The sequence below is a fragment of the Saccopteryx leptura genome, chromosome X (genome assembly GCF_036850995.1).
Source record: "Saccopteryx leptura isolate mSacLep1 chromosome X, mSacLep1_pri_phased_curated, whole genome shotgun sequence".
Taxonomy (NCBI): domain Eukaryota; kingdom Metazoa; phylum Chordata; class Mammalia; order Chiroptera; family Emballonuridae; genus Saccopteryx; species Saccopteryx leptura.
In genome coordinates, this window is record NC_089516.1 from 106,280,387 (window position 1) to 106,302,980 (window position 22,594).

Consider the following 22,594-nt stretch of genomic DNA (forward strand, 5'->3'; position numbering starts at 1 on the left):
TCTGTGTTTGGGCAACTTTTCCAGGCCCATTTCTCTTGTTAGTCAGGGGAGCAGCACGAGCAGCAGCTCTCACAGCTTTACGGTCCATCTCTGTTCCGGAAAGCATGATGCAATCCACCACCTATGTCCCACAGCTGCCAGGGGCTCAGTGGCTTTCTGCATGAACTTCACCCCCAACTCCAACCACTCTGCCCAGCTGTAGGGCTGGACCACAGAGTGCTGCACTACCTGTGGAGGAGGCAGTGGCTGACTCTGAGGGACTCTTGGTTGCTGGGTTATTATCTTCTGGATGACCACCAGCCAAGCTCTGAGTGTGCAGACTGCAGCTTCAGCCCGAGCCTCCTCATCCTCAGAAGAGGAGTTGGAAAGTCCTGCTCCCACTGACTCAGAGCCCCTCCACCAGCACAGCTCCATCTTTGGCTCTTGCAGCTGCCGACTTCAGCCTGAAGCTGAACCTACAGTTGTTCCTCCAACAACTGCCACTGCCAACGTTCAACCTCTAGGGCAAACTGTAACTTGCGAACCTGCAATTCCTTCTCCAGAGACAGCTCCAGTTCCAGGTGCCATTGGTGTTCAACCTGCACCTCACAATGCAACTCTTGAAGCCAGTTGGCCTCCCTCTGCAGTGCTTGCTCCAGTTCATGCTGTCACTGGTTCTCAGCCTGTATCCTGACCTGCACTTCTCAGACCTGCAACTTTCTCCAGTGACAGTTCCTGCTCATTCTGTGGTTGCTGCCAAGTCTGCAGCTCACCCTGGAGCTTTTTTACCTCAGGCAGCCTCCTTCAGAGAGCTCTCAGTTTCTTCTCAAAGGGCTGTAAAAATCTGCAACCCACAATCCCCAAAAGGACTGCCACAGGGAATCATATGCTGGAGAACAATGACCACTCCTCTATCCCACCCTTTCAGGGTGTTGGCAGCTCCATACCAATCTGATCTGAATCCTGCCCACTATGCCAGATGTAATGCTAGTGGTTGAGGCCAGGCAGGTTCTCATTGAATTCAGGCAGATGGTAGAAGAACTGTGGAGCCAGAAAGTGTCAGGCCATACCCGTTTATTGGAGGCTCACAAAGATAGGCAAGCGAATAAATAAAAAAGGAAAAGAGCTAATTGCCGCGGGCCAGCGCAGCTCCAAATAACGGTGCGGAATTGAGGAAACACACTTGTCAAAACAAAACCGATGGGGCCGGGAGGACTTTTCAAACTGCCTGGCAGTATCTGAGTGAGTCATAGGCCCAGTTTGCTTTATTATATAGTCATATGCAAATCAAGGACCTTAATACAAAGTTGCATATCAAAAGCTAAGACAGGAACTCTCCCAAGGCAAAAACAGGATACATTAGTGAAATTTACAAACATCTGAAACAAACAAAGAGTCAGAGGAAGGGCATGTATATTGCTTCCAGCAACCCAAGGAAGGAAGTGGAGTGGGTGCAAATACTCAGCATCAAAGACAAATATGGAGATGGAGGGGGGAGAACTTAGCCCCCTGCCAAGCCTCGAATCTATAATGGCTTTTTGCCATTAACGGTCCACAACAGCTAATAAAGGAAAGTCTGCTTTTTGCAGGGAAGGGCAAGGGAGAAGAAAAACTGCACTTCACAGTGGTAGGAGAGCAACCTGGGAGAATTACCCCCAAGGGCAAGCACCTGAAACCTTACATAGACTATCCACACATGGCACTACCATGTGCTCACACACTGATCAAGCAAAGTGTTTGCAGCTGGTAAACCAGCAAGCAAACCTAAAACAGCTGTTTCTAAACAGCAATGTGCCCAACCCCATGTCAGATGCCACTCCCTATACCTGTGATGGTGAACCTTTTTATAATAACCACCCACTTTTGCAGTGCTGGTCAACCTGGTCCCTCCCGCCCACTAGTGGGCATTCCAGCTTTCATGGTGGGCCAATCACAGCGCTGTTTGGTTGCTCTGCTACTGCCCACCATGAAAGCTGGAATGCCCACTAGTGGGCAAGAGGGACCAGGTTGACCAGCACTGCAAAAGTGGGCCGGTTTTTATAAAAAGTTTCGCCATCACGGCCCTATACCACAATAAAGATGTAATCTGGAGAGCACAGTTAATCTGATACTGATTCTGAAGCCGGTTATGATGTGGTTCATGTACAGCATCATATAAAAAGAATTTTATTGGGCCCACATTTAGAGAAGCTTAGGCTTTTGCAATAAGATTCATTCAAGGTTGAAATTGAATATTGCTTACAGGTTCCCAATATCTTATCTCCCATCTGTCCTTCCAAGGAAAAAGTAGAGTCTTGTCTTCATTAAGCCCATTGTAAAGACCAAATTCCAGATATTCTGTGCTATGGTAGCCTATACCAAAGCTCATTCTAGTCCAGGCGCTGCTCAAAGCCTGTGTTTGGGAGACCGGCCAGCTACCAGCCCATGCATCATGGCTGCAAACATAGTTAAATAGTTTCTCTCAGCAGGAAGGCAGAGAAAAGGCCAAAAAGGGTCTATCTGTTAAGCCCATGGTTATATTTTTGGGCTGGGAACGACTAGTTTTCCTTAAACTAACCAATCAGTTTAACATTTTGCAGGCTTACACTGATTCCTCCCACTAACTAATCAGATCCCTCTTCTAGGCTAGACTAATATGCCTTTAGGGTCACCATTCTGGCTTCCACTGCCCATGTCTTAAAGTTGAAGCAAAGAAGCACCTTCCTCCCAGCACCTGACCTGCGGTGCTATCCGGAGATTCCTCCCAAACCTGAGTCTGAAGGGTTGAGGCACAATGGATTCTGAGGGCACAGGGGATTACTAAAATGTGCAATTGGGTCTATGAATACTTTAGCCCTTTAGCAAATTAACCTAAATAGGATGTTGCAGTTTCTTACTAAAGCAGGTTTTCTAAGTTTTAGTAAATATAATGCCCAACTCCCTTTGTTCTCTTTCCCTATTAATATCTAGCTACCTGGCTACTTTAACAATTTCTCATTGGTTTCCCATTTTTGGGGAGCTTAGAAATGACATTTTCAAAATAGATGAAAATTATTACAGGCCTTTGCAAGTCCATTTAGATGATATACAATTTACTGGACTTTCTGACATAGAGTGGTGTGTTTCACTTTTTTTGGTAACACACTTATCTGTAGTACATTTTGCAGGGTTTTGAGCATGAATCTGTTAACTGGGTGAGTGAGGAGACATCGTGGAGGGCCCATAGTTAATTTTCCTGCAATTGAGAGCACTTTACATGGATTAAAACAAGGTGTGGGGATATCCTTGGACGTTAATTGTATTTGTAGGTAAAATTTAAGGGGTGGGGAGAGATTATAGTAAGGTACAATATCTGGTACAGCATTAAAATTACTTCTTTGGACTACTGAAGATATATACAAATCTTGAATTGTTTGTGGAGTCATATGACAAATCCAGCAATTGCTGTTACACTTTGAGGTAACTTGACTAAGGCATTTTCTTTCCAAGCCCACAAATTGCAGACACTTAAAACAGTAAGAGAGAAAAAAATAATAAAATAATCATCCTTGTAACATAAGTGCAAAAAAAAAAAAGTAATTCAACCACTTTGGGAAGAAACAATTAGATTATGAGGAAAAGAAAATTAGAAAACTGAAAGCATAAGCAAGGTATAAAATCATAAACCCATGCTTGACTGGTGGTGGTGCAGTGGATAAAGTGGCAACTCAGAATGCTGAGGTCACTGGTTTGAAACCCTGAAGTCAATGACTTGTCAGTGCCAGGTTGTGGGCTTGAATGGGAGATTGTACACACAACTCCAAAGCTCACCAGCTTAAGCCCAAAGGCCACTGGCATGAAAAGCCCAAGGTTGCTTGCTTGAGCAAGGGGACACTGGCTCAGCCCTGGTCAGGGCACATATGAAAAGCAATCAATGTACAACTGACGTGAAATCAACTACCAGTTGATGCTTCCCACTCTCTCTTCTTTCTTGGAAGCAATAAATGTACAACTAAAGTGAAAGCAACTATGAGTTGATGCTTATGCTCTCTCTCCTTTCCTGTCTCTCTCACTCTTTCTCTCAAAAAAAATATAAACCCACAAGAATTATGCATTGGGTCCTACTGCTTTAAGTCTATTAGAGGCTCACTGATCCAGGTGAGGTCTTTCTGAAGTCTATTTTCTATTGGAGAATCTGATGGTATTTTCTTCACTCAGGTGTGGTAAATCTATGGATTAACTCCTTGAAGTTTCACTGAAGAATAGGCGACTAAGAGCACCTCGTATGGTCCTGTCCAATGGGGCTATAATTGGTCCTCAGGGTGTTGATTTCTCCAAGATTTCTGTAGTAATGGGTCTTCTGAACTCAAGTGGTGTAAAGGTGTGTGTCTATTTGATACAGTAGCCTACAGGAAGTAAACTTATGAATAGCAGTTAAAGTATTCTTTAATGATTGAACATGTCTAATAATAATATCCAACTCTTTAATATATACCCTATCCATATCTCTTGTCTTACCTGGGGAATTTAATAAGAGTCTCTAATACAATATTTTGTATGGGCTTAAACCAAGCTTACTTCTAGGATTCATCCTTATTCTCAACAGTGCAATGGATAAGGCTTTATCCCAAATTAAATTTGTCTTGGCAAATTTCAGCTAAAATTCTTTTTAAAGCATGATTTTTTTTTTCAGTTTTTCCAGTTGATTGTGGTCTCAGTGAAGGGTGTAATTTCCAGCAGATATTTAAAATCTTAGATCCCTGGCCAGATAGCTCAGTTGGTTAGAGCATCGTCCTGAAGCACAGAAGACGCCTATGCCAAATCGGGGACACAAGAGTACCTCTGTGTGCAGAATTCGAAGGCCATCAGTCAGATAGTGGAAGATATTTGCCCTGTAGTACCCAATTCATATACATTGTTATCCACTTTGTCAAGTGACTTCTAGTCATTTATTGTATTAGATTTAAATGATGCATTTTTGCATACCTTTAGACTCAGACTCTCACTAACTGTTTGCCTCTGAATGGGAGGATTGAGAAAATAAAAACAATGCAATACTGCCAGATAGGCCTTCCCCAAAGCTTTAGAAAGGCACATATGACAATCAATGAACAACTAGAGTGAAGCATCTATGAGTTGGTAGTAGTCCTTCCCTCTTCGTCCTTTCCCTGTAAAATAAAAAAATAAAGCCTTAAAAAATCTTCAAGAGACTATTGCAGATGGTATGTTTTCAAGTTGACTTCAGGAATTAGAGTTGTTATGGGGGCAGGGGATTGGGGTTTTTGTCCTGGCTGCTTGTTGTATGTACCTTGACCTGGCAAGCCCAGGGTTTCAAACTGGCAACCTTAGCATTCCACGTTGACGTTTTATCCACTGCGCCGCCACCACAAGCCAGGCAATATTCTCTTGAAGATTTAAAGAGAGCTGAAGAATGGGGATTTAATTTAAAAAAATATGATACTACAACTAGATGGTTATCCAATCAGCAGAGAATAATTTTCATCCCTGAACACTTCATGGAAGATATTATTAGTCATATCCACCAAAATACACATTGTGATTCTGGATCAACATCAGTGTACCTACAATATGCCTCAAAGATTATTTTTTCAAGGAATTCTGAGGGGGTCTTCATTAGGTTTTTCTTTTGTCCCCTGAACCTTATTAAGACTCTTCTGTTTGTGTATTTCTCTCTTTAGTCCAGCCAAAACGCAGTCTTGGTAATGTTCAAGCCTACTTTTGCCTCTGTTGTTGATATTCTAATTAGCATCCTCTGTGAGCACTGCCTGAACAGTGTCCGCTCTTAATGGAGTATTGCGGGTCTTTGTGTGTAGTCAGCTTCTTCCCTAGCATCTTCCAACATCATAAGATGCTCCTCAAAGGTAAGAAGAGTGTTTAGGAAATTATGTATGTCAGCTCTGGTGGGGTTGTGAGTAGTGAATATGGAAGAAAACACAGTTTTCGTTTTCTTTGGATCATCCCAAAAGGTAGGCATGTTATTTTTCCAGTTTATCAAGTCTGATGTTGAAAGAAGAATCTGAACCCAAGTGATGCCCACTGGTTGTCCGCCAGTACCTAAGTCTACAAATTACACTTGTCTTAATGATAATTGCTCTGCTGGGTTTTGGGTGGCTCCTTGGACAAATCACATATTCCATGAGGTGTGGAAGGGGGAAACCGTTCCGCATTTAGGGATCTTGTAGATCTGGTGAGTTCAGCAGAATCTCAAGCTCCTGAAGTTGTGGAGGTTGCTGTGGTGGAATAAGCACTGCAGCCCACCACTGTGGAGATGCAGTTGGAGAATTTAATTCCGTAATTAACAAGTCATCCGCCTTCCTTCAGCCTGAATGAGGTAATACAGGTTTCTGAGAGTTTCTTGTCAAGTAAAATTTACATCTCTTCTAAGCTGGCTTATTTCAATATAACAGTATAAAAGATTGTACACAAGATATTTCATCCCATTTACTTTCCTTTTTACAAAATAACTCCAATTATAAAATGGTGTCAATTTATGGATTTGTTAATGGGCCTCTTTCCCTGAAGCCCAAAGGATATTGTGGCTATACAATATTGCTGCACAAATTTATTCTCTTCCTTTTCATGGGCTTATAAGTGAATATTTCCCAATTTCAAAGAATGCAACCCAAAGGGTTATACACAGGAGTTGAGTCAGAATTGACCATTATTGCCAATTAATCAGTTGGTCGACTTCAAATAATCAGAAACTGCAGCAAAACTGAAATAAGTGAAGCCTAGAAGTGCTTCTGTGAGCACAAGTTCCTAATTTCTCCTTTCCAAATCAGGGCTTCATTGGTTAAAACAAATGGACTTTTGATCTGTTATCCTGGCAAGTGGAGAAGGCAGAGCACAAAAGGCTAGCCAAATGCCATCTTTTGAGAGGCTATCAAATGAGAGAAAGAAACAAGAATTTGGTTATTTGTACTGAGGCACTCACCTAGAGGGATGTCTGTGCAAACCAATAGCAGAAAAACCGTTTCCTTATTTCAAAGAAAAACAAGTGCAGAAAGTCAGTGCCCGTCCAAGGCACAGTCCTGAGTATGGTCCCTAGGAAAGAATTCGAGGCAGCTGCTTGGACACATTACCAGTCTTCCAAAGATGTCCGGGGGCCTGATGAACTGTCTGGGGGGCAAAAGCCTCCTGGCTGGCTCATCAACTTTTGTAAATGATCCCAAATTCTTATGCTGAAAGTCCAATAAGACTGGTAACTAAAGCATTGAGTATGGAACAAGGAAAAAGTATATTTTCACAGCCAAGTGAGGAGATGGTGAGAAAACCCAAACCCATCTTTCCAAGGAGGAAAAAACAAGGGATTTTAAGGGGTTTGAAAGGGAGCTTAACATGCAAAGGGAGAGGAACTAAGTCTAAATCATGATTTGGGATGGAAGGCAGTTTTTTTGTCTTTTTGTTTTCAAGAATCTTACATCAATTCTGCATTGTCATGGTACCTAAGGAATCTTCTGTTACTGCAGACTTCTTGGAGTTAGAAGTCTTTCCGCCATGTTATCTTTAGACTCAGTCAGTCTCCTGAGTCCTGCAAAACAACCAAATTAACATATTATGACTATAGATACTAAAATCACTATCTTTTTTGTCACTCTAATACAGCTTTCTTATCTATCTGCAAATTTTAGGGAGCTGGTTATTGCTTGCAAAAGAAGACTGTGGACTGAGATTTTATTTCAAAGAACCATAAAGCCTAACTAGTGTTAATAGTCGTGCTTCTACATTTCTATCTTTAACTGAAAAATTTATCTTTTTTAATTAAGCAACAGTTTCAAAATGAGCATCCATGTACCTATATCTTTGCAATAGATCTCTAATTCACTCCATATGATTATTTTCTGGGAGTAAAATTGCTAGATAAAATAGTATTTATTTAGAATGTTATACATTGCTATATAGATTATGAAAGACTTTTTCTCACATCCTCATCAATAGAGAATATGGGATATATAATAGTGTTTTCAACGTCTTCCTTGCTAATAGATAATAATGGGTAAGGAGAAAAAGCATATGTCAATGAACTGAGCAATATTGTCCAAGCTCTAAACGATCTCTTTTCTATATTAAACACCAGCCATAACTCAAAACTCTTTTTCTCTCTACCTTGAGTAACATTACAACTACAGGAGGATAACCAACCAATGTGGTCAATGCCAAGAGATAAACACTTTAGCCATTTGTCAGTATATAAAGAAATGTGTTGACTGAAATTTCTACTTTGCCTCATTTGATGGAAATCACAGCATTAATCTTTTTTTAATTTAAGTGAGAGGAGGGAAGATAGAGAGCCATATTCCTTCATGTGCCCCAACAAGTATCCACTTGGCAACCCCTGTTGGAGGCTGATGCTTGCAACCAAACTATTTTTAGTGCCTGAGGCAGAGGCTCCACAGAGCCATTCTTAGCACCTGGGGCTAATGCACTCAAATCAATCGAGCCTTGACTGTGGGAGGGGAAGAGAAAGAGAAAAAGAGAAGGGAGATGGAGAAAGGAGGAGAAGCAGATGGTCATTTCTTCTGTGTCCCTTGACCAGGAATTGAACCTGGGACTTCCACATGCTGGATTGACACTCTAGCACTGAGTCAACCAGCCAGGGCAATAGCATTTATCTTTGAAGTGAAGTCTTCAAACCAGCATATCAGCATCACCGGAAAACTTGCACATTCCCAGACTTTATCTCAGACCTACTGAATCAGAAGTCTGGGTACATTCCCCAGCAATCTGTGGGATGTATGCTAAAGTTTGAGATTATATAGTATGCTACTCCTCAGTGGTAACTAAGATTCACTCAAGACCAAGTGAAATTGTAAAGACCCTGTCTCTCTTTCAGTCTTCCTGCTTTTTATATAATTTTTTGTATGTCAAATGACCTCTGTAAAGCCATTATCCACGGCCACCATCACAGCCGCCTGGACCATGCAAGTTCGCATTGGATTGGAACAGACGTTAATGAAACAACAGAGCCACGAACTGGTGGGCCATTAGCTTTAATCCTAGCTTGCACCTGGTGGGCAAGTAAAAACACACACTGGGCTCCAAAACCCACTCATTCAGTGCTCACAAAGCTACTGACTTATCCGAGTTTCCTAGAATCAAAGGTTTCTAGCTCACCAGACTTATTCACCTCTGTTCCCCATCTCCTTCCTTCTCCCTGCACAAACTCTGCACAAACTGGCTTCTCCTTCAACATTCCGCCATCTTGGCTGCTTCTCCTGGCCTCCTCCACATGGCCTTTCTCTGCTCTGCTCTCTAATGCCAATCTCAGGAATCAAGAGAGCAAGCTCCTGGTCTGCCCCCATTTTATAGTGTAGAAATCAAAACCTTTAATCCAATATACAAAATAGGGAAGTCTCTAATACAAAGTCACTTATCTGGGGCATGATGGGATTGCACCACCCACATCAAAAAGGGTGGGAAAGGTTTAATCCTCAAACCAAGCCCCAGGCTACAAGGATCCTGCCTGCCCACAGCTCACCCCCAACACACATTATCACCTGGGTGACGGGCTTCCATGTGGGCAGCGCCATCTTTAACAAAGTGAGCATAATATATTTTATCTGCCCAACAATCATGTTTTTGCTTCAATATTGTCTATTTCTGGAATGTTCTTTTATTCCTCTGCTGGCTCAGATACTGCTCATTTTCATGCTACAGCTCTGTTATGTTACATGGGTTTAAAAGGGGGGAAACACTACAAACTTATCTGTACGTAATTTGTCCTCTTTGTGATGTGGTCCCTAGCTATGTTCTCTTATTTCCTTCTAGTTTTCTTTTCCCACATGTCTTTCCAGCCACAATAGCTTTCATCGTATGCCATCTATTGGGCAGATAAAATATATTATGCTCACTTTGTTAGAGATGGTGCTGCCCACGTGGAAGCCCGTCGCCCAGGTGATATTAATGTGTGTTGGGGGCGGGCTGTGGGAAGGCAGGATCCTTGTAGCCTGGGGCTTGGTTTGAGGACTAAGCCTTTCCCACCCTTTTTGATGTGGGGTGGTGCAATCCCATCATGCCTCAGATAAGTGACTTTGTATTAGAGACTTCCCTATTTTGTATATTGGATTAAAGCAGGGGTCCCCAAACTTTTTACACAGGTGGCCAGTTCACTCTCTCTCAGACCGTTTGAGGGCCAGACTATAAAAAAACTATGAATAAATCCCTATGCACACTGCACATGTTACATCTCAGGAGACAGACCACAGCAAACCCAAAGTGAATTTTATAAGTTTTATTGCACACCTGCGCAGGGACTGCAGGTAACCCATGCAAGGGAACACTGCAGCCCTGAGCTTCTAAAATGGCTCCTTTATATAGGGTGGCTATCTAGGCTGAGCAAGCAAACAACATTTACAATGGCGGGAGAGGTGCGATTAGCTGACCTTGTTCTTAGCTAAGTCTCTAGGGTAGGACTTCCTTGATGTTGGGTACATAGAGTTCTGTGGAAAATATTGCTACATTTCTAACGGTTGTTTATCTTTTTTTTCCTCCAGCCATGTACTGGATGTACTCAGTTTTCATGGCTGGTAGCCTGCACCGCTTGTCCTAAGATGTCACATTCCCTGTGTAAAGCCAGTGGCCAGGGCTGCCACTATCACAGCAGCCTGGCCCACGCAGGTTCGCATTAGATTCGGACAGTCGGTAAAGAAACAATGGAGCCAAAAACTGATGGGCCATCCTTTTTAATACTAGCTTGCACCCGGTGGGCAAGTAAAAACACACACTGGGCTCCAAAGCCCACTCACATTCAGTGCTCACAAAGCTACTGACTTATCCGAGTTTCCTAGAATCAAAGGTTTCTAGCTCACCAGACTTATTCACATCTGTTCCCCATCTCCTTCCTTCTCCCTGCACAAACTCTGCACAAACTGGCTTCTCTCTCAATGCTCCACCATCTTGGCTGCTTCTCCAGTCCTCCTCCACGTGGCCTTTCTCTGCTCTGCTCTCTAATGCTAATCTCAGGAACCAAGAGAGCAAGCTCCTGTTCTGCCCCCATTTTATAGTGTAGAAATCAAAACCTTTAATCCAATATACAAAATAGGGAAGTCTCTAATACAAAGTCACTTATCTGAGGCATGATGGGATTGTACCACCCCACATCAAAAAGGGTGGGAAAGGCTTAGTCCCAAAACCAAGCCCCAGGCTACAATGATCCTGCCTGCTCACAGCCCACAGAGACACACATTAATATCACCTGGGCAACGACCCCCACATGGGCAGTGAGTGCCATCTTTAACAAAGTGAGCATAATACATTTTATCTGTCCAACACCTCGTTTTCTTCTTACTAGTTCAAATCATTGAACTTTGGTATTGCTCACTCGAACTGGGTATAATCTGGTAGGGCTGAGCTAAGACCATAAGTCTTATAGTATCTATTCTTTCTCGAACAAATGCTGTGGTGCAACCATAACAAACTGGAACTAGACCCTAAACTGATGTAATCAATTTGGGTTTTATACACTGACCAGTGATTAGCCTACTACGCCTCTCACAAAGGTCAGCGATGAGCTCAGGGGGAGAGGGGTATTTATAGGCGAAACCTACAAGGTTACAATGTTTTCAGCACGTTTGTACAATATCTTTGCAAAAGTAGACAAGCACACACTGTTCTAAGATAATAAACTACTTTCCTGCAATATCTGCAGGAAAGGCAGATACACAAGGAATGTGTCCTGCCTTTGCTAGCAAGATTAGATTTGCTGAGGCTCATGAGAACATTCTACTTTAGCTGTAGCTATAAGCTAATTGGGTCAGGGGTCCTCCCTAGTATGTGCTGGTACGCTGATAGTGTGCCCTTAGTACTACAAGCTTTACAGCTTGAATTCTCTTTTGTACATACTGCATGAGGCAGTTGATAATATATGGACTAATGGTGACCCCCCCTACTATAAGCAAAATGAGGGATCTGGTAAGAGCAGTAAGTAAAGTAGTGAGCTAAGGGGATGAAGAGAATAAATTCTTATACTAATTTCTTTCTGCCTTGTATTTTTCTTCTCTGTACTAACTTCTTACAACTTGCACAAACCTTCTGCAACTTACATAAGCCTTTAATTTTTATGAACTTTCTTATCCAGAAATAACTGGCCTTCATAACAACTTGCTTTTCCTTTTTCTTTCAAAACTATTTCCATACCTTATACCTTCTATTATCAAAACTATACAGTTCCTTTCTAGTCAGAACTCTTGATTTAAAAATCTTTAACCTTTAATAACAATTAAGTTGACTTTCCTTTTATCCTAGTTTCCCTTTTTCCAAAGCCTGATTAAAAGAGTCCTTAGTTTTTTTTCTCTAGGCATTAGCCATTTATGGACCAGTTAACTTCTGGTTTGTGGCTGAAGCAGGGCATGCTATCCTTCTCAGGGTCAGCTTACAAGGGTTGGCGGGGTCAGTCTTCGCTGTCCACAAAGGTGTCTCTGCTGGGACTGCAAGCTTCAGCCAGCTGCGGTGGACCCAGGCGGGTATGCCTTCTACTTTGGCAGTAGTGGGGGTGGTCAGGATCATGGTGTGTGGACTCGTCTACGTGGGAGTCAGTCCTTGGGTGGTGTACTGCTAGAAGCGCCTCTTGGACAGTCTTTGAACAGTTTGCTGAGTAACCTATAAAACCTGTAAATACTTAGGGGGAGGGTGTTACATTTCTACATTTTGCAGTTAGAGTTTAAGTCCTAGTGACCACTGCTTCTAGCTGGAATTAGCAGCAGGTCCTAGCCTATAATAGGCATGGGGCATTGAGATAAGAGAAATAAAGGAGATACTAAACATTAAATAAAGCAATAAAATCAGACTGTCAATACCCACAGTAGAGATCTTTGAGGGATAAATAAAACTTAAATATTCAAGCAAGGCATAGTAGATGGTCCTTTTGTTTACAAGAAATGAGATTAGCTTATCTGCTACTTGGAAGAAATACCTTAGGCTTGTGAATGATGTCCTTGGGCCTTCAGTGGCAATTCCCAGCATGCTGGGCAATGTCAGGTCACAGGTAGCTAGAGCAGGGCTAGAAGAGACTGAACCCTCCCTCCATAGAGCAAGGGGCAGCTTACCTTCTCATGTCCCTCTTTCCACAGCACAGGTGTGTCAAGCGGTGGGGCCGGGAAGCCTGGCAGGCTTCAGTTCAATGACCTTTCTTTGTACTCTGGAGCAGGGCCTTGATGAAATGCTATGAAGCCCCTTAAGGCGCTGGAGCCAAAAGTTGGTATTTCCTGACTTCTTTTGGGCCTTATTTGCCTTTTCTGTTACTTCCTTGGTTATTATAGACCTTAAAAGCCATGCTCAGAAGATCTCATTGAGGGGCTTGACTAAGAGAGCAAAATTGGGAATCCTGTATTTAAAGAAGCCTATTAGACTGAGGAAAGAAAAGATTTGATCTGTGGTGGTAGGTGGAGGTTCAGGATTATGTCTCTAGAGTTCTCCTTTCTACCTATTATGTTAAGAATTCTTCTATTAAGCCATTCAATAGTAATATTTGTTACTCTGGGTTTTGTGACCTAACATTGAACAATTAACAATTACTGAATTATTATATATCCCCTAATATTTAAACTAAAATTTTAACATCACAGGCTATGAAATAGCAAATGAAAAGGAGAATTGACAAAAGACTGTTGAAATGACATATACATTTCTAACATAGAAAATGTTTTTTTTTTTTTACAACAACAGATCCTTGGTACAAAAGGGAAGTCTTTGTATTTGACAGACTATACAATTCCATATGCTTTACTATTAGTACAAATTTAGTATGATTTACAATAAGAGATTATAAACTACTATTCCTAATGAACTACTGATTTTCAGAGAAAAATAAGGAATGGTCAAAATGTAGTTACTATTTTGTGGCTTCCCAGCTGGCAAAGAGATGCTAACCCTCTTTTTGACCTATAGAGCTTTACAACATTAAGTCATTATAAGGATCGGGGTAGTAAACTAAAAAAACACACAATTTTATAAACTTATTTTCTTAACAGTGGAGTATTCTAGTTTACATAAGGCCCTCAATTTTCTCAGGGACATAGTAACCCTATAATTCCCTAAATCTTCTCCTCTGGTCTGGCTCCACATGGAGGCGGAGATTTCCTGGAGCCAAAGCAGAGGAGGGCAGGGGCTGTAGCAAGGTGATGATAACCTCTAGCTTACTGCACTGTTATCTTTTGCCTGACTAAGCAGTGGCTCAGCCCCTTAGCTAAGAAAGAAGTTTCTTTGTTATACAAAAAAAGGGAATTAGGGTGCCTAGGATTCCCAGTGCCCAAGGGGGAGGGGCAAGTGCCTGAAACTGTGAGGGGAGCCTGCCGCTTCTTCTTTTTTTTTTCCTTTTCTCTGCCACTTCTCCTGCAGCCAGCTGCAGCCTGGCTGCCTTTTCTTTCTCTACCTCTGCTGCTATACTGGGCTTCATACTGACCATGCCACCTGCCTGCAGGTGGGTGCTGGTGATAGTACGCTAAACTCTATGGTTTCTATGGGTCTAGAAATCCTTGGTTTGGCCAGTCTGCTCTTAAGTTGGCCATTCTAGTTCACAAAGAGTCCACAACGTGGCAGAATCAACAGGAGTCCCATAGTCTCATGCCCTGCGAGAGAAATCAGAAAAGTTATCAAGCAAGCACTGAAGAGGCGTTAGGGCAGCAGATTGCCCCTGACCCATGGCCCTTGACTCTCGAAGGAATCCTGTGAGGTAGCAATGGGTGAAGCAGACAAGCAAACCAAATATGCACACAAAACAAACAAAACTTCTAAACCAAAACCAAAGGGAGAAGGCAGCTAATCGCACCTCTCCCGCCCTTGTAAACGTTGCTTGCTTGCTCAGCCTAGATAGCCACCCTATATAAAGGAGCCATTTTAGAAGCTCGGGGCTGCAGTGTTCCCTTGCGTGGGTTGCCTGCAGTCCCTTTGCAGGTTTGCAATAAAACTTACAAAATTCACTTTGGTTTGCTGTGGTCTGTCTCCTGGGATGTAACACACATATCTTTTTTTTTTAATTTTTAATTTTTTATTTATTCATTTTAGAAAGGAGAGGGGGGGGAGAAGGCGGGGAGGAGCAGGAAGCATCAACTCCCATATGTGCCTTGACTAGGCAAGCCCAGGGTTTTGAACCGGCAACCTTAGCCTTTTCAGGTCGATGCTTTATCCACTGCGCCACCACAGGTCAGGCCACACATATCTTATTTTAAAGTAAAACAACAAAACGGGAACAAATACAATATTTAAAATAAAGAAGAAGGAAATTTAAATCAACAAACTGACCAGTATTTCAATGGGAACTATGGGCCTGCTTTTGGCTAATGAGATGGTCAATATCCGGTTTCATATTTGTCACTGCTAGCCGTAACAAGTGATATGACACGCTTCTGGGGCCGTGTCACGTGCGTCCCACATCACCGGAAGTAGTACTGTACGTGAGCGATGCCACGCTTTGCAGTGCTGCCACATACAGTACTCCAGGAGCACAGGATGCGGATACATCCTGTGCTCCTCTCACTGGCCAGCAATGAAAGAGGTGCCCCTTCCGGAAGTTCAGTGGGGGCCGGATAAATGGCCTCAGGGGGCCACAGTTTGGGGACCCCTGGATTAAAGGTTTTGATTTCTGCACTATAAAGTGGGGCAGACCGGGACCTTGCTCTCTCGGTTCCTGAGATTAGCATTAGAGGAGAGAGCAGAGAGGAGAGGAGAGCCACATGGAGGAGGCCAGGAGAAGCAGCCAAGATGGCGGAGTATTGAAGGAGAAACCAGTTTGTGCAGAGAAAAAGAGATGGGGAACAGAGGTGAATAAGGCTAGTGAGCTAGGAACCTTTGATTTTAGGAAACTTGGATAAGTCAGTAGCTTTGGAGCACTGAATGAGTGGGTTTTGGAGCCCAGTGTGTGTTTTTACTTGTCCACAGGATGCAAGCTAGGATTAAAGATGATGGCCCACCAGTTCTTGGCTCCATTGTTTCATTACCGTCTGTCCGAATCTAATGCAAACCTGCATGGGCCAAGCGGCTGTGATGGTGGCCATGTATACTGGCTTTACACCATCCTAAAACACTAAGTACTATCCTGCCTCACAGCATTTCTTCTTGCTTTTTCATCATCCTACGACACTTTTCCCTCTAGAAAACTCTTTCGCTAGACATTTGCATGGCTTCCTCCCTCTGGCCATTCAGGTTTCTGCTCAAATATTACTTCTACCACTTCAGAGGGAGCTGTGATAACCACCTTATCACTTTATCTAAAATAACACTACAATCACTCTATCTCCTTATCATATTTTCTTTTCTTCACAGTATTTATCATTATCTAATATTTAATTATACATTCATTTGTTTATTGTCACCCCTACTTTTGAATGTAAACACAAGGAACTGGGAGAGAACTTTCTTAATTATTTTTTCTCTGCTTTATTTTCAGCGTCTAACAGAATACCTGTTATATAGAAGGTAGTAATAAATATTTACTCACTGAAAGTCAGAGTTATGGGAAAAAATTTGTTTTGAATAAAACTCAGAGTATTGCATAAAAGAATTCATTCAATAAACATTAACAGAAATGCACCATCATGTGTTAAAATTTGGGAACTACAAGAAAGTGATATTTTCCCACATCCGCTTGTCCAAATTTTACAAATTTTCTGAAGTAATCACAAAATTTTACTTATGTCAGAAGAAATAAATACAGTTGTGGGTAAAATAATGTCATAAAAGTATTTAACTTGTTTTTTGGTTTGTACATCTGATACCTTTAGCTGTGTAGGCTTTTTGGTGTGCTTTTTGCTGTGGGTCTAGGCAGAAAAATTTCCTTGCTCCAGCTCAGTGCTGCTTCTGAACCAGCAGATGGCAGCATTCAACTTCTAAAAATAGCCCTTCACTTTCTGATTTACTTATTTCACTCAGTATAATGTTATCAAGGTCCATTCACGTTGTTGTAAAGGATCCAATGTCATCATTTCTTATGGTTGAGTAGTATTCCATAGTGTATATGTACCACATCTTCTTTATACAGTCATCTATTGAAGGGATTTTGGGTAGTTTTCATGTCTTGGCCACTGTAAACAATGCTGCAATGAACATGGGGCTTATATGATTCCATACATAGGTGGGACATAAAAATGAGACTCAGAGACATGGACAAGAGTGTGGTGGTTACCGGTGAGGGGAGGGGAAGGGAAGAGAGGGAGGGGTGGGGGTGAGGGGAGGAGAGGGGCACAAAGAAAACCAAATAGAAGGTGATGGAAGACAATTTGACTCTGGTTGAGGGGTATGCAACATAATCAAATGTCAAAATAACCTGGATATGTTTTCTCTGAACATATGTATCCTGATTTATCAAAGTCACCCTATTAAAATTAATAAAAAATAATAAAATAAAAAATAGCCCTTCGCTACCCTGCAAACTGGATAGGAAGGAAAGAAGAGGGGGAGGAAGGGAGGAGAGAAGTAGGGGAAGGAGGGAAGGAAGGAAAGGAATAATAGAAGGAGGTGAGAAAGGGAATTAGGAAGAAACTTTTATGGTTAAAAAGGTTGTGGAGTGTTTGGATACTTCAGGAAATGGACATTTGTTTGAAGCCGGGAACATTTTATCCTTACAGCAAAGTTTCCCAGTTTAGTTCAGACAGATGGATCTGCAAGCCATTTAATCAACTAATCCCAGCAGTCCAATAGTAAAGAGAAATGTCGGCATCATTTTGTATTTCCCAGAGCCACACTTAGTAGTTGTAGTCGAGACCCACCTTCTGTGACAACTGCCTTCAAGGAATAACTTGAAGACCTCTGAACAATTACTCTTCCCACCTCCACACCTCTAACTTAAAGCTCCCACAAACCACTTTCCGTTGTCAAATAACAGGTTCATTATACATTTGTCTTCTTTTAAATTTCAGTTGTCCCTAGAGGAATTTTAATAGTTACAGAATTTTAATGTTATAAAGTCATAAAACCTAGTTTTTCTCTTCCTAAAGGAAGAAGTCTGAGACAAAGGGCTTAAACAACTTTCCCATGATCATATATATCTAGTTTGTGGCAGAGCCCAGTGTAGGCTTTATGTTTGTTTGTCCGTGTTTTGCACAATCATGCTGCTTTTCTTTAAGAATATACACCCTGCCTGACCAAGTGGTGGCACAGTGAATAGAGCGTCGGGCTGGGATGTGGAGGACCCAGGTTCGAGACCCCAAGGTGGCCAGCTTGAGTGCGGGCTCATCTGGTTTGAGCAAAGCTCACCAGCTTGGACCTAAGGTCGCTGGCTTGAGCAAGGGGTCACTCGGTCTGCTGAAGGCCCACGGTCAAGGCACATATGAGAAAGCAATCAATGAACAACTAAGGTGTTGCAACAAAAAACTGATGATTGATGCTTCTCATCTCTCTCCGTTCCTGTCTGTCTGTCCCTATCTATCCCTCTCTCTGACTCTCTCTATGTCTCTGTAAAATAAAATAAAATAAATTAAAAGAAAAAAATAAAAGAAAAAGAATATATACCCTGATAATAGTAAAAACTAGGTATAAGATTTATGGAAACTCTTTGTACAATTTGCTCATTTTTTTCTGTAAATCTAAAACTGTTTTTAAAAGTAAAGCTTATTTTTAAAAAATGCCTTGCTATCTAAAACTTACATTAAGGGATTTCAGCAATAAACAAATAAGTAAAATATAACTATAATAAATTTATAAACCATTAATATACATGAAAAGTCTATAATAAAGGGTGTTTATAAGTAGCCTTTATTATACCTTGTTTTGAGTAAGTGTACTAGCCTCTCTTTTATAAGCATATCCACATTAGAGAACTGAGGAAAGAACATAAGAAAAAGAAGAATAGAAAATGGACATTTAAGGATGAGGACAAACTTCTTCTAGTTACTTCCTCATATAGTTTTGGTTCTTTTTTTTTAAGACAAATTTAAACTTTATTTAGCGTTGTCATTTAAAGCTTGATTTTATAAAGCACAAAAAGACATTTTTAAAAGAGTTTTGTATTACAGGAATTTAAACAGTAGAAACAGCAACAACTTTGTAAGTGTAAATTATATACATTAAAATAAAATGATTGGAAAATTTTCAATATAAAAGTATACAAAATGAAAACAAACTAGTGAAAGGACCTTATGGTAATATTCTGTTATTGTGGACTATCAGTTACTTAGGATCTAAACAAAGATGCTGAATATTCACTTTTATTGTTATCATTCATATTTGCCTATATTCAGAGTCAAGTTACTTGATCAAAAGGTCTGATGTAAGAAAACATTTTGATTTATAGTAAAATTTTTTTCTATTTAAAGTTACCACCTTCAAAAGAACAGACATTATAGTGCTGCTTCAATCTGCTGTTTCCGTTTTGACCAGTGTGCAAAAAATTATGTCAACCTTATGGAAAACCTAACAGGTACTAAAACATGTAACAATTATATATAGTTCAGTAAAGTATAATGTTATTTTTTTCCCATCTAAAAATTAATCAATGCAATAAAACATGAAATATCATTGACTCAGTTTTAGAAAACGCATTTGAGAATCACATTATTGTTCCTGTCTCATCTTCAGTCATAGACGAATTTTGTAGGCCACCACGCTGTTTACATTGCAGATTGTAGTAGTGAAGGAATGCACAAATGGACTTGCTCAGAATTGGTAATGAGCTGTGGTTTCAACTCATCTCACTTTTTAGTTACAACCAAATCTTTATTGTATAGAACAGCAGATCAAATGAACAAGAAACTTCCAACAGTGGCAGAAATGTCACTGTAGCTGTGATCTGTCCTATCACTGAGCGAATTTCACCTTGGTAGCTTTCTGAGACTTTACTCTCGGTGTACTGTCATCTTTGGTAGTCTTGTGACACTCAATATCAAACTGCCAACTTTCAAGGGCCTTACCACTTGCAATATTCAAGATGACTAGCACCAGTTTCTGAACTGAACATTTGTATAACCAATCTTTTAGTTGTTCCACCACATTATTTAGGACTCAGGCATCCCCAAACTACGGCCCGCGGGCCGCAATGCGGCCCCCTGAGGCCATTTATCCAGCCCCCACTGCACTTCTGGAAGGGGCACCTCTTTCATTGGTGGTCAGTGAGAGGACCACTGTATTTGGCAGCCCTCCAATGGTCTGAGGGACAGTGAACTGGCCTCCTGTGTAAAAAGTTTGGAGACCCCTGATAGGTATTCATGAGCTCAGGATCAGTAGCTACAAGTAAGCTCAGTCCATATTCTGCACTCTAGTAAAGGTTTCAAATGGATAAATGCTACTCTGATATAAAATGCTGTTGATGCCAAACGAGAAGCCCTTGGCCACTATCTCCACATTGCTGCGCAGGGAGCCACACTGCTTCCAGGACAGTTGCCACACCATGGCCAGGCCCCCTGCTGCAGCGACTACACACAGCACCCGCAGGACTCACAGCAGCTTTCTACCACTTAGTTCAAAAGTCTAGTCTTGGTGCTTGATTGAACCAGATATGTGATTTTAGGCAAGTCAATTTTCTTCTATAAGCTTATTTTCTTCATCTGGCGAAGTCTTTAGAAAAGATAGTCTTTTAGGACCCTGCAAGCAATACATATTTCAGCTACTAGCACCACCCCCAAATATTTAAATTTATTTTTGAATTTTTGGAAAAAATGCCAAAGGAAGCCTCAGGGCAAGCCCCATGGTCCTGAGCAGATCATTTTATACAGTTAAGTAGCCTTATAACCAGTGGTGGGATTTAAGTAATTTAACAACTGGTTCTCTGTCCTAATGACCATTTTAAGTATAATGAAATGATATACTGAAAGGTAGTTTATTATTTCATGCATTTTATACTTAAATAAAAAAAAATAAAAGAGGTACACAAAACTACATTATGTTATAAGAAATTTTAAAATATTAATGAAAAAAATTAAATAATAACTGACAAAAAAACAATAAAACTGTTATTTAAGATATTCTATATTGCTTCTTGATTGGCATCTTGACTTGCAATTTTCTTCACTTTTATCTGAACATCATTGGCTGTGCAATTTATCCTTAACCACCTTTTCACTGTAGGAGTAAGTTCCCATTTACCTGTGGACAGAATGAACATTACTACGGCACTTAGAATACTCTGTTGTGCAGATGAATGTTAAAAAAGAGTTAGGAATGTAAATTTGTGATTTCCACATTGGGCAGCTGCCCAGGTGCACACCTTAGAGAAAAACCTGATTACAAGTGCCATTTTAACAACTGGTTCACCCAACTCAACAACAAATTAGGAATAGGTTCTGCCAAACCTGAATTCTACCACTGCCTCTAGCCCCACATTTCCTAGAAAGGCTCCAACGCCATCAGTTCTTGAATGGGATTGAAGGGTTTGGCTGGCAGCCATACCCACTGTAGAGGTCTTCCCGTGGCCTGGGAGCATCCAAGGAACATGGCTATATGTTACTCCCATGGCTACGCTAGGCTTCCATTTGAATGGTAGAGCACAGACTGGTAGATCTAAGTTTAAATCCCATATCTGACACTTCTTAGCTGCATGTGACATTGATTAGATTATTTTTTGTACTCAAGTTCCTCATACATAAAATTGTTGAGAGAATTAAGATAATAATAAATGTGAGTAGGAAGGTAGACATAGAGGAGTAATACATTTGAGATATTAAACTTTTGCCCTCCAGTGGTTCATCAATTTCCCATTCAAGTTGCTAGTCATTTCTCTACTCATTGCCTCAAGAGGTGGTATGTAGCTACCATAAGGCATAAACCATAGGATCTTCCTGACTGTGGAGGGGTAAAGTCTTTGGGCAGTGGTGTGCTGTTCATTCGTTTTTATGAGTGAATAATATTCTATTGTATGAATATATCACATACAATATTTTGTTTATTCACTCATCAGCCAATGGACAATTGAGTAGTTTTTACACTTTCTGGTTATTATAAGCTAAGCTACCATGAACATTCCTGTATGATTTTGTGTGTATGTATGTGAATATGTTTTCAATTCTTTTGGGTATATACCTAGGAGTAGAATTGCTGCTTCATATGGTAACTCTGTTACCAGACTTAGAAAGAGGTACCTATGATCAGTTCTCAAGAGTCAGTTGCAAATAAGCACATTAAAAGTTATTCAACATCAGTAGCCATCAGAGAAATGCAAGTGCTGGTTTCCAGTCTCACACAAGGAGCTTCCCAGGAGTGATCTGAAACTAGCCCCCATTAGCTGAGGGCAGGGAGAAGCTAAAGAAAAAGGCAGACCGCTCCAGATTGGTAGGTGAATGTTTTAACAAGCAAGGGAACTTAAGAGGCCTATCTTGGGCTGCTGTAAGACATGTATAGTTTTCCACATCCACTGGCCAAATCTTAAAAGTTTATATAGAGGCCTTAAATTGTGTCAGTCACATACACAAGGGGCCTCAACTGGATTTAATCACACACACAGTGTAGATAGTCTCACCACCAGATTTTTATCAAAGCAGTGTCTTTGGAGCAACTTCTGGAAGCAGGGAAAGCAAGCAGAGTGCACATTCCAAGCACAGGGGAGCCGCCAATTCCCTGGGTGCAGCTCACAGGTCAAACCAATGGTGATGGCCTTTCTCAACAGCAAATGCAAACCACAGTTAGATACTACTTCATGCCCACTAGGATGGGCATAACAAAAAAGAAAATAACAAGTGTTGGTAAGAATATGGAGAACTGCATTTCTGGTAGAATT

General features: G+C 41.1%; 1 pseudogene; it reads right to left on the reverse strand.

The window, feature by feature from the left end:
- Window positions 1-19,464: 19,464 nt before the first annotated feature.
- On the reverse strand, window positions 19,465-20,274 carry LOC136385993 (mitotic spindle assembly checkpoint protein MAD2A pseudogene; annotated as a pseudogene).
- Between the last annotated feature and the right edge of the window lie 2,320 nt (window positions 20,275-22,594).